Source organism: Macrosteles quadrilineatus, unplaced genomic scaffold (genome assembly GCF_028750875.1).
Source record: "Macrosteles quadrilineatus isolate MER2022 unplaced genomic scaffold, UCM_ALF_1.0 Scaffold_6__1_contigs__length_79288215, whole genome shotgun sequence".
NCBI lineage: Eukaryota > Metazoa > Arthropoda > Insecta > Hemiptera > Cicadellidae > Macrosteles > Macrosteles quadrilineatus.
Window position 1 is genome coordinate 58,319,691 of NW_026542599.1, and position 14,982 is coordinate 58,334,672.

The 14,982-nt window shown below is 32.1% G+C and overlaps 1 protein-coding gene across 2 annotated transcripts in view; it reads right to left on the bottom strand.

The window, feature by feature from the left end:
- LOC128996319 (uncharacterized) overlaps positions 1–14,528 on the bottom strand; it is a 144,413-nt gene extending 129,885 nt beyond the window's left edge. The window contains exon 1 of one of the 2 annotated variants that reach the window (XM_054421571.1): positions 14,456–14,528. The gene's annotated coding sequence lies outside the window, so the exon portion shown is untranslated. Of the gene's footprint in view, positions 1–2,119; positions 2,214–14,455 lie in introns of those variants that run through there. The other variant, XM_054421572.1, reaches the window with a different exon arrangement.
- Positions 14,529–14,982: the final 454 nt, after the last annotated feature.

Here is a 14,982-nt window from a genome sequence, read left to right on the forward strand (position 1 = left end):
ACCTACTAACTATAAATATATCAATCTATTTAATTTATTGTTTACTTTATAGAATACTAAATAAATAACAATTGACATTATTAACAAACACCTTTATATCTGCAATCAGATTGTTTATCTTTATTTTGAATTGTTTTTGTTTGTATAAAGAATATCTTGGGAGCATAACCTGTACCTCTTAACCTCTGCTCTTCGAACTGTCAAATTTAAGTATTTACAGCTGACTTAAATTCATTGATATATTTACATTCTTTCAAAATGTAAACATGAAAAAATTGGAAGGCCATGGGGCGTAGCCCAAGCAAAATATGAAAATTAAATTATATAATATTGCATTGTCATCCATTTGTGATCTATGTTTCAAATTTCAAGTCTCTAGTATAAAGTTAGTATACAATTGATTGCAAAATTTGTACCGGACAAGAAAGCGAGCTAATAAAAACGTTTTAAAAATATCTACCGATTATTTGACTCCTATGATTTAGTTTTTAAAAACAAGGGTCATTGACAAAGTTCTAAGAAATATATTTAAAGTTGTTGGTTTAAGTCTTTGTCCAGCCCTTATCCTAATCAAATATATTTGTTTTTAATAAAATGTATACTCAACGTAATTTGAAATTTTATATTATAATAAACTAATTTCGTTTAAATTAAATTAAATTTTTTGAGCTTGATTTCAAAAATGAAATACTATTATTTGAAATAATACACGGTTAGGATTAAGGAACATATTTCATTACAACCACATGATAGAAAAATATGTTACATAAGATATACAATTAATGGTTTAATAATCGTCGTACACCATTCAACATATCTCCATGCAGTCGAACTATTGTAAAATACACTATAAAACCGAGTGTAGTTTGGAAAACGTTTGAGTTGAAGACAATAGCCAAACATATATTTATACTTTAATAACGACCATAGCCCTCATTTACATTTAGCCATGAACTACACAAATTAATTCCGTTTTTTAGTGACTTAGTGCCTTAATTCAACAATAGGAGAACATTAATGATTTCATCGTCTGGTGACGAAAAATCAAAAGGGAAAGCAGGACAACTATACAGGACATTGAATGCATCATTTTCAGAACCAAATAATATAATAGTTTCTATAACCTTGCAAAAATATACATGTATTTTACAGCTAGTATTCCCTTTACACACTTCCGGCAAGAATTTGATGATTTGACCTTATATATCCTATTGTTGTTATTCATAATATAAGTTGGTATTTCCGAAGAACATTGCTAATGGCTTGTTTATTTCCCTGATTCTGTTGTTAACGTGGCAGTCCTGTAGTCGTTGAAAGGACCTTTGATGGATTGTCACGTTTGAATAAAACAACCTACAAAATTAATAAAAAAATCATTACTGCAATTGTTTGTTTAGTAAATGTAGGGGATTTACATAAGTTTTTCAATACATTAATTTATGGTAATTGAATATATATTGTTTGTTAGCAAGACCGACTTTTACCATTCTTTTGAGGGAGGGAATTTTGCATTCAATGACTATTGCTGCAAAGGTGAATGCAAGAGATTCTATTTGAAGAGGAAAATAATTTTGTATTACTAAAAAAGTAGGCTAATTTAATATTTTCTATACGTTTTCAAATAAAAATATGCAATAACTATTTTGGAATTATATCAATAATAGAATATTTTTACATTGTTAATAATAATAGACATAATTTTTTTAAATATGGGTTATCTATTATAAAACCTTTAAACGTATTGTTTCAATATTTTATTGAATAAAAAATAAAATACATTGCCACATCAATATTTATTGTGGAAAGAATGTTGAGTAATTCTTTACGTTTGTATTACTTGTTATATTTGGCGTTCTTTATTTATTTGTTACTTGGAAATATGAAATACTACTAATACATTTAGCCTAAATTAAGTCCTGGAAAATATAGTTATAATTTAAAACTTCAAATAAAGATACTACTTTCCTATGATACCATAATTTTATATAAAGTTCTAAATAAAAATTTTATGAATTAAGAATTTATTAATCTGATGTATACACTCTATCACCTATCGATATTTTAAACTAATTTAAAGTAAAATATTATATAAACCATAAATTTAAACAAAACAAATTACCTCAAATGTATCCCCTTACAATAAAGCCACATGAATCCACCGAAGGTTTGTACACACCACTCGCGCACGCACAAACACACATTTCCCGCCGTCGTCGCGGGTACAACTGCCGGACTCGCGGGTTGGCGGGAGGCAGCGCACAGAGTAAGAAGTCTAGGAGGGGGGACGGGTCAGGGCCGACACACGATGCTTCCAAAAACGGCCAATATATATACTTCAACTTTATTTTCGTATTGCACAACTAAATTCCTCACATGAAGGGCTATGCGGAATTTGTGCCAAGAAAATTCTTACACCAGTTTAAATGGTGCAGGAGCTTCTCAATTAAGGTGCTGGAGGGGGAATTTGTGTTTTGAAATGCGCAAGAAAATCTTAAACATTGATAATTTGATCAAGTATGAAATTGTGTGTGGTAAATTTTCTTTGCATGTCGTGTGGCAAGTTCAATGACCGAAAATTATCTTACCTTGGAGTAGGTAGGAGAGTGAAAAAATGTATTCAGTGTGAATTTGATAACTTCTTAGGGCATTCAAAGCTACAATTTGATCAATTATTAAACTATTAGTGATATTCTATTACGTTATGTGTGTGACAATAACTTTTTATACATTTATTGTTTTTAATGGTGGACGATATTTAATAACATTTCCAATATTATATTACTGTTATGACGTAACATTTGTTTCACACGAAACAATACTGAATACATTTTATTTTAGTGAGCAAGAGAGAGTGAGAGAGGGGGAGTGAGTGAGTGAGAGGGGGCAGATAAAACAGATTGAGAGATACGTAAGTAGTAAGCGCCATCAGTACCACCCAACGTTGAAGTCTCCGGCCAAGGTGAACGTATTGCTTAACTGACCATCGACCAGTGTCGATCTTTCCACTTGTGGTATTTTTATTCCAAACTTGTCACAATTCGATGGTATCGCCTTTCATTGGTTATTTCATTGGTTTTAATTGGTTATTCTCATAATTAACTAACAACAACTGCATGAATAGATTTTTTATTGATTTTCTTTATATTATACTAGTTGTTACCCACGGGCTTCACCCATTTTGACTTCATAAGTATTAACAAAACTATTGATTGGTTAGGTTAAGCTGAAATAAACAAAACATACTTACAGCTGATGTATTTTTAACATTAGGTATATGGAAAGTTCCCTTTGGAAAGCAATTACGACCTTATAGGTCAATTTAAGAAATAATGGATAATTTTGCGCAAGGTTTCTCGTCATGACGAACATGTTAAGTATATGGTTTATGGGAGTGTGACTTGTAGTTTCCTCAAAAGTTCATGGGCACTTTTGTCTTTATATATAGATTCATAAAAAAGAAGATAAACCAGTTAACATAGGAACACTAACTCATATGACGGGTGGTATAAGAAATGTGTTATTCATTGAATGATCAACCATATTTTGTAACTAACGCAATAGTCATTATTGTTTCTACATCTATTTAGTACTCATTAAACAATGCTAAATGCTCACACTTTATAATTTCACTCTTTTTGTCGCAGTTAGAAGAATTGTCATAAGCCTTTGAAGCAACCGTCAATTTCAATGGATCTCACCTAGTTTTCATTTATTTTAAAAATGCAGAACCTATACTTTGAATAAAATGAGTTAAAAATATATTAACTTAAAATAATTTGTTCATAGTGACTATAGAGTAAAATATGGCCAAAGACTTATTCCTTATTAAAAGGAAACCAGAAGATTGCGAAGAATTTTAAGTGTTAGATAGCCTGAAATGATGTAAGGAATTGTGGAATTTGACAATTAAAATCCTGATTGAGGTTCAGAAAAAAAGATAAATTAATAATAGAAAAATACTTCTTAACAAAAAACAACCTACATGTTATCAAAACGTCCTGGAGTGAATTTCTGCCGGTAAAAGAATATTTATAATTCCTAGAGAGTTGACCAAAAGGCTGCTAAGACCTTAGTTTGCTAATTAGAGACTCCCGCACCGCCTTATCATCTTATCCAACTATTTTATGGTGATTCTAATCAAACTGTTAACAATATGATTTCAACTCCAGCCTTCATCTGTTTACGGTAACTATTATTAGTCAACAGAGGTCCTTGGGTGATGGTTTGGATAAATTACCTGAATATCATACAATTAAGATTGTAGACTATCTTCACTGTCAATTTGCTATTTGCATGGTTACTTATTAAAGTACCATAATTAAATGCAAATAATCAAACTCCCAAAAAGATTCGCAGCTAATATAGTGTTTAGATTGCGGTTTTTAGACCCAGATTCAAGTCCTCCTTATATTTATGGAAGCATTTAAATACGTAATACGTTATTTTGGTAAGGTACATTACTAATATTATCGTTACCCTGCTATTATTTAATATTAAATTTCAGTTGGCAGGATTCAGCTTATCCTATTTAAATAAGTTAAAAGGAGGTGTATTTATTTATTTATATTGACGTGAAAATGTTGACATTTTATTCTTGTTCCTATATAAGGACAATCTAAAAGTTTATAAGGGCTCTACTCGTATACCAAAATTGTTACTATAAGTTGTTAGGTTATGGGCAATTTAGTTAGATAATGGTTTATTTAGTATAAGGTATAGTAAACACCAAACAACCATAGCCTGACATAGTTGATGTTTATTCTATGATTATTAACATTTTTGAGTTGATTTACAAATTATTTTTACCTATACACATTGATTAATACAGTACCATAATGTTTGCTGGGGGAATATGTCCAATAGCGTTTAAAGTCTGTTTCTGTAACCGACCCATCTTTTCTCAGTCGATGATAAATAACAAGGTGGGATCAAATCACCAGACACCAGCTTTCACGTCAAAAGAAAATTTCCATTGGTGTTTGGTGGGATTTGAACCCCAGTACATTATTCTTAAAGACATTATGCGATTTCAATTGTTACACAGCATATTGACTTAATTATATCAATTTATAAAAGAAGCCATATTAAAATTCGTAAATGTAGAATTATATGTTACTACTGATAGGCGTAGTTGATAGAGAACAAAGCACAATTTACCTTTAGACTGAGAATTTATATACTGTATTCCCTAACTTTCTAATTTTATGACGCTTGTGTACGGACACATTAAGGTAGCATAAACCTGATAATTTATAAGGCGCTCCTAGATTCAAACGGTTTAGTAACTAATTAACATATTGTTACCATAAAGACCGGTTTGGCTGAATTACAGGGAACACTTTCACTTTAATACGTTTATTGCCAGTAAACCAATGGGGAATATAGGATTGTGCTGTTATACATTACAGCTTTTCATTAGTTCATAACATCACTGAAATAATTACTATCGAGACTCACTTTAGCCAAGTCCCAGTGCTTTTCACAGTATTATTAAATACAGTGCCCTTAAATACCCTTTTTTCTAGTTTTTTATCGTTTATTTATTATTATTAGATTTCTTCTATCTTTACTTTTTTCAGATATTTCCATAATACTTTCGTTATCTGCTGTGGCTTCCTGGTAAAAATTATTTTTTCCTTTTTGGTAAATGTGTAATTAGTAGTTAGAGTAACAATTATTATTAAAACGATGTTAGATTATAATATGGATAGTCTGATAATAACTCGTTCCCCACGCACAGGCTTCGCCTATGTGGGGAAATTCCATTAATATTAAGAATACTGTTTTGTAATTTTTTGTTTATCATGGAATAAATGATGTTTGATTTGATTTTGATTTTTGACTTAGCATAACAAGCTCCAATCATTTAGTGCTTTACATTATTCATCTGTAGAAAAGTCTTAATGTTTTTGAATTGTTTCAAGAACTCGGTTGGACTCAAGAACATTAATAGATCAATATTTACCAAGCAAAAGAAGAAGAAAACGTATTAATTCCTAATGATTTAGGGTGTAATACGCTTTAACGTTTTACTATGCAACAATAAAATCTTTTAAATACTAGCTTTTATAGTTTACATCAGTCAAAAGCCCAACACTAGCGTTTTGCGTATGAAATAATATAGTTCGCGAGAAATGTTACTCTTTTGTATTATAAAATGATAATAGTTTCAGAAATAACTTTATAATCATTTTGACAGATATTTATAATTTTATATCTGACTTTTAGTTGACCCTTCTTCTAATCTATGAGGCTAAAGTTAATGTTTTTAAATTTATTTTTTTATTTTCTCATATTATGAGGGCCTGTCCTAATAATAAAAAAAAAATACTAAAAGACAATTTCCACAAAAAATTAAATCGTTGAGAATATTTCAGCAATTTTTTACAAAAACAGCCAAAGTTTGTAATTGTATTACAAATAAATCCCGTTGCGAAATTCCGCACCCCATAAATTAAAATGGTGCGGCTCTCCAGCTTAATCAAAGACCAATTTTAAGCATTGCTATAGAATATCCCAGAGAGCTTCGAAACTTTCTTAAGTCAATTAAGCTATAACGCCTTAAGCGATAAACTATGGCTACTTGTTAGATAAATTTAGATTCATTTTACCTTTCACGTTGTATAATTATAGTACATATACAAATTAAATTTCCAATAAAATATAAATTATAAAGTTATCAATTTCCCTGTAGTTATAATAAAAAATGTAATTAATCAATTTTTTATATGAACTAAAACCTACAATAATGTTGTAAATACTCAATAAATCTCAACTAATTTTTTTCAGAGAATCTGGACAGTAACATTACATTTTGGTTAGCAGTCAATTATTGTGTTAAGTTCCTTAAAATATGTATAAAATATATAAAAAAAATTCGTTGACTCTTACTAAAAATGTAGTCAGATTTAATGTTCTCCCTGAAAATCTGGGGTTTCCTTACACGAATCAGAACAACGACACAATTGAGTACTTTTAAATAAGCATTACATTGAAACACTTTTGGAAGGTCACGAGCCTTTCAGACCATTTAGGTAAATTTTAGTATAATAGACCCCTTAATCGTACAACTACTTTACTATTTCCAAGGATAATTCGTAGTTAAGAATAGCAGTAATTTGAACCAGGCCTACTTTTGGAACATTTTAGTCTTACAGTCACGTGCTATGCCAAGGACCATTTTGAGGTTATGGATATCTGAGTGGTGTTTTGTTGCCTATTTTAGAAATGGTTACAGATTTTATTCTATTTTAGTACCACATTCGTGGCGATAGTTTCTGTAGGAATGTTACCTCGGGACATCGAGGTATATTCTCAAGGTCTCTTACTTCTTAGAGTATCTGATCTGGGTTAATACTTTCTAACATGCCCAGTCTAGGATTATCTAGTCGGCCATTAAGATTTACCAATTCAGTGTTCCAAGCGGTTCAAGGCTTAGGAAGATTAATTATACAATCAATGTAAAGTGTTCGTGATGGGAGGTGAAGTTTACACAACTGTAATTTGTTAACTATCTCTTAAACACTTCATAAGAATTGGGAGGTTTTAACTGAAATTTGAAATGTCATCGGAGAAAAAATATTTAAGGGGTTTTGTTAAAATGAAAATGTATGCCATTAAATTAAATGTTATTTTAATGTTAAAGGCAATTACAATAATTACAGCATAAGTAATAATCTTTAGTGAGTATGAAGTTATAAATAATTGCATTAGTTAATGTGTGAAGACCTACAGATAATCTGTTAATGATAACGAATAGGATAACACAATTTGGTCTACAGCTTTACACATTAAAAATTATAGAAACAACAATAATTACTCTTTTTGTATGATATTTCATACAAACAAAACCATAGAACTGTTGATAGTATTAACGACAGAAAACTTGGAAAAACTTGAACAATTCTAAAAGTACAATCATAACGGTCCATTAAATCAAATAACTACTAACGACATAGCACTTACATCTCAAAATAATTCAGTAGATACAAACTGACTAAATTGCCTAAGAAGTGACGAGAAACTAAAGTTCTTTCCAAGTAAAAAAGACGGTCAGAAGCATTCTTATGATTCAGGAAATTATATGGCCTACCAAAATTGTTATATGTAAAATAAGAAGATCAGAAACCACTACATAAATCAGAAAAGTTTTAATTTTTTTTTTCTCAGAGGAAAAGAATCTTCTGATCAGAAGTTCCCCATGAAAACAAAGTAAGACGAAAGGAGAAAGAACGACTATAGTTCATCCAACAGTTCAAAGACTTAAGATGCAGCTCTACCCGAGGGTTCCTCATACTAAAAACGAAACGTTCAGAAGTGAACCGATGATCTAGAGAAAGATTTAGATAAAACAAAAGAAGATCATGATCAGAAGTCATCAATGGTTGTAAGAAAGATGCAGATCTTACAACGGTCTTCGTAACAAGTAGTCGGCCAGAAGCCATCCAACGATAAAAAGAAAATGTAGTTCTGCCAAAGTTCCTAATGAAAATAGGACGATCAAACACTCTCAATTGATTTATATAAAGATGTAGTTCATTCAAAGTTCTTATTTTTATTATTTAAGAAAAATAAGATGATCCAATTATTCAAAAGAAGATAAAGACCCTCCACAAAAAGACGATCCTAAGTGAATAAATCAGTTTGAGAAAGACACAGCCCTATCTAAGTTTCTCTCAAGAAAAAGAATGTTCTTAACATCCATCCATTTATTCAGAAGATTATGCAGCTCTGCAATATTCCTTATTGGATCCTTATTGCATTATTCCTTACAGTGGAATATTCCTACAAAAATTGAAGACGACCAGAAGCGACAAATGACAATTATCTAAAGAAAGAGGATGATCATCCCACCTGATTCAATAGGATTCAAAGATGCAGCTCCTAAGGTCATTTAAGATTCCATCCCCAAAGGTCGAGCCAGTGGTCATTGTGCAAGTTGCCATTGGCGCCGATAGCCACTGATTCTTAGCACACACTTTCCTCGAAACGTTCCTGACTTTGACACGGTTTTACCTCACTCTCACAACAAGTATCGATAGCCAAGTGCCAAGGTCTTTGTCTCATTTGCAACCACTTCGCCACACGTGGCCGAGTTCCAGGTTTGTTTTGAACTTACAATAATAATTGTGAATGCTACGTTTGAATGTTTGGGTTTGGACATAGTATTTTGGTTTTAATATTTAGATGGGGTTGGGTAGAATGTTTCAAGATGAGGTTGTTCATCTTTGTCTTTTGGTTTGTACGGATTTCGTTATGGAGTAATAGTCTCACTAATGTGGTACGAATATGAATTTAGGCTGTGGCAAGCATTGCATGTTCTATGTATTGAAGATAGCTAGAGACCTACCCAGTGCATTTCAGAGGTGTTGCTAATATGCCAGCGTCTCCATCGACTTCGGTATGGAGTGACGGGTTCAACCACCAAAGAATCCATAAACATATAAGGTGTTCAAACCGCTAGCTCTAAAACGAGTTTGATATTATCTCATATATAAAATTATACTGGTACTAGATACTAACGAATAACATCAAGCATCCACCCCAGTTTATATAAAAACTGCAAAAAATGAAAATGATTGGAACATGATAATTCATGGTAATCAATTACATGTGCAAAGAGTGAGATTTGCCTGACTAACCAATACTTTGACTGTGGACATAAAGAGACGTAATGTTATAGTGCGGGTCAAATATGTAAGGGAGGTTTTTACTTAAAAATTTAGTTCACAAGCATAAAACACACATTTGATTTGTAGTGGTGAAAATGGTCTGCTTAGGTTGTCAAAATGTTTTTACTAAATAACAAAACCAACCAATGTCACAATCGGATGTTAAAAAGGACATTTATTTAGTTTTGTAATCTACCTTTTTTCCAGCGTAATGCTTTACACTATACAAATGTACCAAATACATTTCGAAAAAGTTCTCCCAAAATACTGATAGGTCAAAAACACAAGTGGTCCAAAGGTGACACCTTGCAGCACTCCGCGACCTTGTAACGTCCGAGATGTCATTTCGGGAATCCAACTTGGAAACTCGGCGACCTTTGCACAATAATAACAACGAATGTATTATAATAATTAAAAATGCAGGGAAGCGGCGCGGCGCATGACTTCTTGGGGTCAGCACGCAACCTGGTCAAGGCGCTACGGAGCCAAGGGCTGTTACACAATACTGCCCACTACATTGTCTATGTGATGGAGGAGTTGTGTTGGGCGAGGTTTTATTGAATGTTGAGCCATAGATTGATGTTAAAGCTGCTATAAAAGTTCACCATCTGTTGTATATACAACAAAATCCTAAATAATTAGTTTTGGGTTAGCAATTGAAATCAAATCTCGATCGAAATGGGGTGGAAACTTGCGTTTGTATGAATTTGCTATAATAATTTAGCCACATATAAAATCAATGTATGTGAAACAAGCTGAAATGTACAGGCCTGCCAACTTTAGAACTGATAATAATGCTGATACTGATAGCTCTGCAGGCAAAGAAATTACAGACGATTTACAGAATCCGTTGTGTTCAAGAGTTTCCAGAGCTTTCCTAGAGTCTCAACACTTCAATGAATTAATTGGTTTTGTGTTGCTTGTTTTATGTGTTGTTCAAATCCTGTTGCGCTGAATGCACTGATGTCAATTAAGTGACTTTTCAGGACATGTTTACAACATACCTTGTAAAACAAGCAATAGTCCATAAATTTATAGTATTGTTGCAGTAAAGGTTTATGGAACAAGTAAAAATAATAACAAACGTCAAAACGTTCTTTTTGCAACACGGATGGAAATTAAAAGTCTTTAACTGGTCTATAAGGGTGACAAATCTATGAAAGAAGTTTCATAACTGTAGACAAATTTAAATAAACAAGAATTATACAACATGTGACTGTGATCATACGTTATGAAAAACATGATATCTAGTTCGATGTTTTGATAGAAGTTGCGCAAGTCTCAGGTTTCAACCATCAGAGAAAGTGTAAAGGTTGACTCCATACTGAGAAAATAGAACACCACGAAACTTAAGAGTTGAACACAGTCGTGATTTTGAGTGGCATTTAATTAGTAGTTAAGTAATGCCATTGTATCGCCCATTCACTTATTCAACGATTATTGTAAAATATTGCATTCGGTATTTGGAAGAGTTTCATTGTTTATATTTCGCATTTTACTGCCTGCTGCACTGTGGTTGTTGTATTTATTTGTAATATTCATGGTTATGATCAAATTATTTTTATAACATGTTTTTATATTGCAGATTAGTAATTGGTAACGTGTCACCATGTAATCCATGTATTCCCAACGCACATAAATACAATGCATAAAATACATAAATATTATGTGCTCGTTGTGTATTCCATGTGTTTATTTTCTCGCTAATTAAAACCTTTAGCTATGAAATCTATATATTAATTTAAAACTGTTTTTCTTTGTGACAGCTAATTTGAGAGAACGGCTGGGCGTAGAAACTCGGTAGAGGTGTCTAAAGAAAGGGCTTGGTCTGTAGATGAGCCATCAAAAGAGAAACGTGGTAAATTCCCTTGGGGCTCTGCCCCAGTGGCCTTTAAATTACCATCCCATGTTATTCTTATGGGGGGAAAACGGGTTTTTGTCACAGCTAATTTCAGACAATGGCTGGGCGTAGAAACTTGGTAGGGGTCTCTAAAGAAAGGTCTTGGTCTGTAGATGAGCCATCAAAAGAAGAACGATCTAAATTCCCTTGGGGCTCTGCCCCAGAGGCCTTTAAAGTTCCCTCAGCAGATTTGTTTACATTGTGTACATTGTTTACATGGCCATATGTATAATTTGACACTACTTTTTAATGAAACAGCTGTTAATGTTTAAATTGTGATTTACTGAATTTGTCAAAATGAAGTGTTTGCAATGGTTTTTTCTGATTTTAAAATCGATTTTCTTCTGCATCGTGTCATGTTTTGCAATATATTGTACTATTGCCAAATCAGTGGAAAATCCTAATATCACAGTAACTCTTAAAATTATTTCTTAAGGAGTCAACTCATATCTATTGTATGGGTTGGTTTCTGCCTTTTTTGCCACTTCTTGGAGATTGTACGTAGGCGTGTTGCACCTAGATGATATTCTTTGGCGTATTGCATCTGTAGACGATACTTGGGTTGGTGTAGTTATTACAATGGAAAAAAAGCGAGAAATCCTGGACAATTTTATATAGGCCTACTAAAAATAAAACTGAATTAACAATGTGCTACATTTCTTGAGCAATCATTGAAAGAGCCGATTTGCAAATAATGGAAACATAAGAAAGTCATAGAACACAACCAAGTAGAAGAAATAGAAATAATGTTTTTTTTCTTCATTTATAATCGTTATTATAGAGAACCTTATGAGGCTATGAGTGGGAAACATTTGTAGAAAACTTTAAAAAACAAGATCAGCTTTTGAAAAAGATAACATATTTACAAACAATTTAGATTATGTCTAACTGTTGTGTACATCGTGAGTATTTTCATAATCTTTGAGTCGACTTTTATAGTCATCGGAAATTATGACAGTTATTCGTTTCAAAATAACGTCTGTAATGCTTCGCAATTGCTCGAATTCGAGCAACAGGTACACTAGTTTATTACTAATACATTTTTTCGATATGTTTTAATGATTTTAATTACGTATGTCTTGTAAATGGATGACACTGTACCGTTGGAAATTGTAATAAAATAGTGAGCCCCATGCAGAGTTTTAACTAGTTTAAAATAGGCCTACATTTTCTAATAATATACACTTTAATCTCCTGGTGTTTACATTTAACGATTTAAAAAAATTATAACCATGCTCTTTTTGTTAGAACTATACGTTTCTATTTACAATACAGTATCATTTACATTTTGTTGTTGTTTTTATTGATTTATTGTATTTCTTTTGTTAATGTAGTTGACAGATTTGACAGTGTTATACCGCAAGTTTCGAATGTGCTATAACATATAAACTACCTACCTTGTATCTTGTTAAATTATTCTTTAACCTTTAGGTATTAAATTAAGTTCCATGGTTCTATATATAGCTTTTCATATAGATCGAAATTTATGTAATAGACAACCATATAGAAAAGCGTAATTGCAATTGAATTTTACAGGCACTAAACCACAAAATCTATTACATCCCACAGTACAAAGAGTATTAAAGATTTTCAATCTAGGGAAAGGCCATTCTGCTCTTTCAATGTCATATTGCCTTCGACCCTTATGGTAAAGTCAACGCAAATACATTATTTATTTCTCGTTCGTCCTTCCAGTGGGTGCTGGGCGTTTTCTTGGATTGCTACAATCCTTTAAACAATCCGAGACAAAGGCTTTAATGCTGGATAACCATCATGATCAGACCTTAACCAATGGTAATACACTATCGACACACACACACACACACACACACGGCCACAGGACAAGCATTCGTGAGTTAGTGGACCCTGCTGACCAGGGACCTAACGACGCGGCCTTAACCCCTTTACTACCCGCTGTCGTGCGAAAATCATCCTTATTTGCAAAGATTTGAGTTTCAAGGACTTTGTGAGCAATGAGTAGTTGCGATAAGGTCGCGTTATTATTATAATTTAAGTGAATCGATGACCGTATGGTGCGCCAAAATCAACAAGACCTATGTGAGTTGAAGTGGACGTTAGAGAAACAATTAATTGGAAAAGTGTCATATGAACTTGCATTTTTTATATGTCTTTATGAACCCATCACAATGATTCAAACATATCTTGATAAATTCAATATCCTTAATTGTCAGCTAGAGGTAATTTTAAAGGTAATTTTTCGTTTAGTTATAAGTAGTTTGGGTTTCAATGTTTAAAAAACTTTTTCATACAAACTATTTAGCCTAAATAAAATATTTGTCTAAATCTACTGCTTGTCTTTGAATATCTAAATCCAGGAAAGAGCTATTGTAGATAACCCGGACATGAAACATATAAAAACAGTTTTAGATTTTAGCGAATTTCCCATATAGGGAATAAGCTATTTTGATAGTATGAGCACTCTCCATGTACAGTAGTATGCAAAGTCAATTCAATAGAACTACTGAACAGGTAGACTGGTCTACAGCAAACAAAGGGTTTAAAAACTAAATTAGACTAATCAAAATAAATTTCTGATTTTCAATACTTAATTTCTAGGTTAAACAGTTTACTTCCTAGTTCAAATATTTAGGTCTGTAGCTTCTTTGGAAATTAACCTACATCCATAATATCCACAGTATTCATCCATTAAGGAGCTCATGCAGAGTAATTATTTTGCCAATAGTTTGAGAGTTGACTTTTTCTTTGAATTCATTCTATCGCCTTGCGGTATTTATTATAACAAAGTCTTTTTTATATTTTAGTTTTGAAACTGACACATTCAATGCAGTGGACTTGGAAAAAACGAAGAGATAATATTAACTAGTATTTGAGGAAAATTAGTCGATATAAGTGGTTTAAATACCTGTATTTTTTGTAATCCAATTGGTTTCGGTTTAACACTGGAACCATCATCAGGCTTCACAAAGACAGTGTAGCTTCTTGAGAAGGTCGTCACAGTTCACACAAAATCAAAACATCGAAACATTTAAAACATGACATGCATGAAAATTAGTGTACAAAAACACACAAAACAAATAGCTGACACAACACAAAAGTTGAAATCTACTCAGGAGCAGTGCACGCTCAGGTTTTATCAAGTTTAAATGATATTTTCTCGGAATAAACCATTTACCTTATAATAGATTATAAACTTTCCAAGAGCAGTAGCAGATATAAATCTATTCTTTTATTAATTTTAAACATAAAAAAATGTGAAATACTAATGACCTTTCTTGAAGCTCTCAAATCCAAAAGTGCATACCTATGAATTTATCAGCGTATAATATTATAAGTGAATATAATAACTAGCTGCTGTACCCGTGCATCGAAACGGGAAGAGTAAATAATAAAGTGTATCATAATAAAGTTATTTAATAAAGTGTTATATTA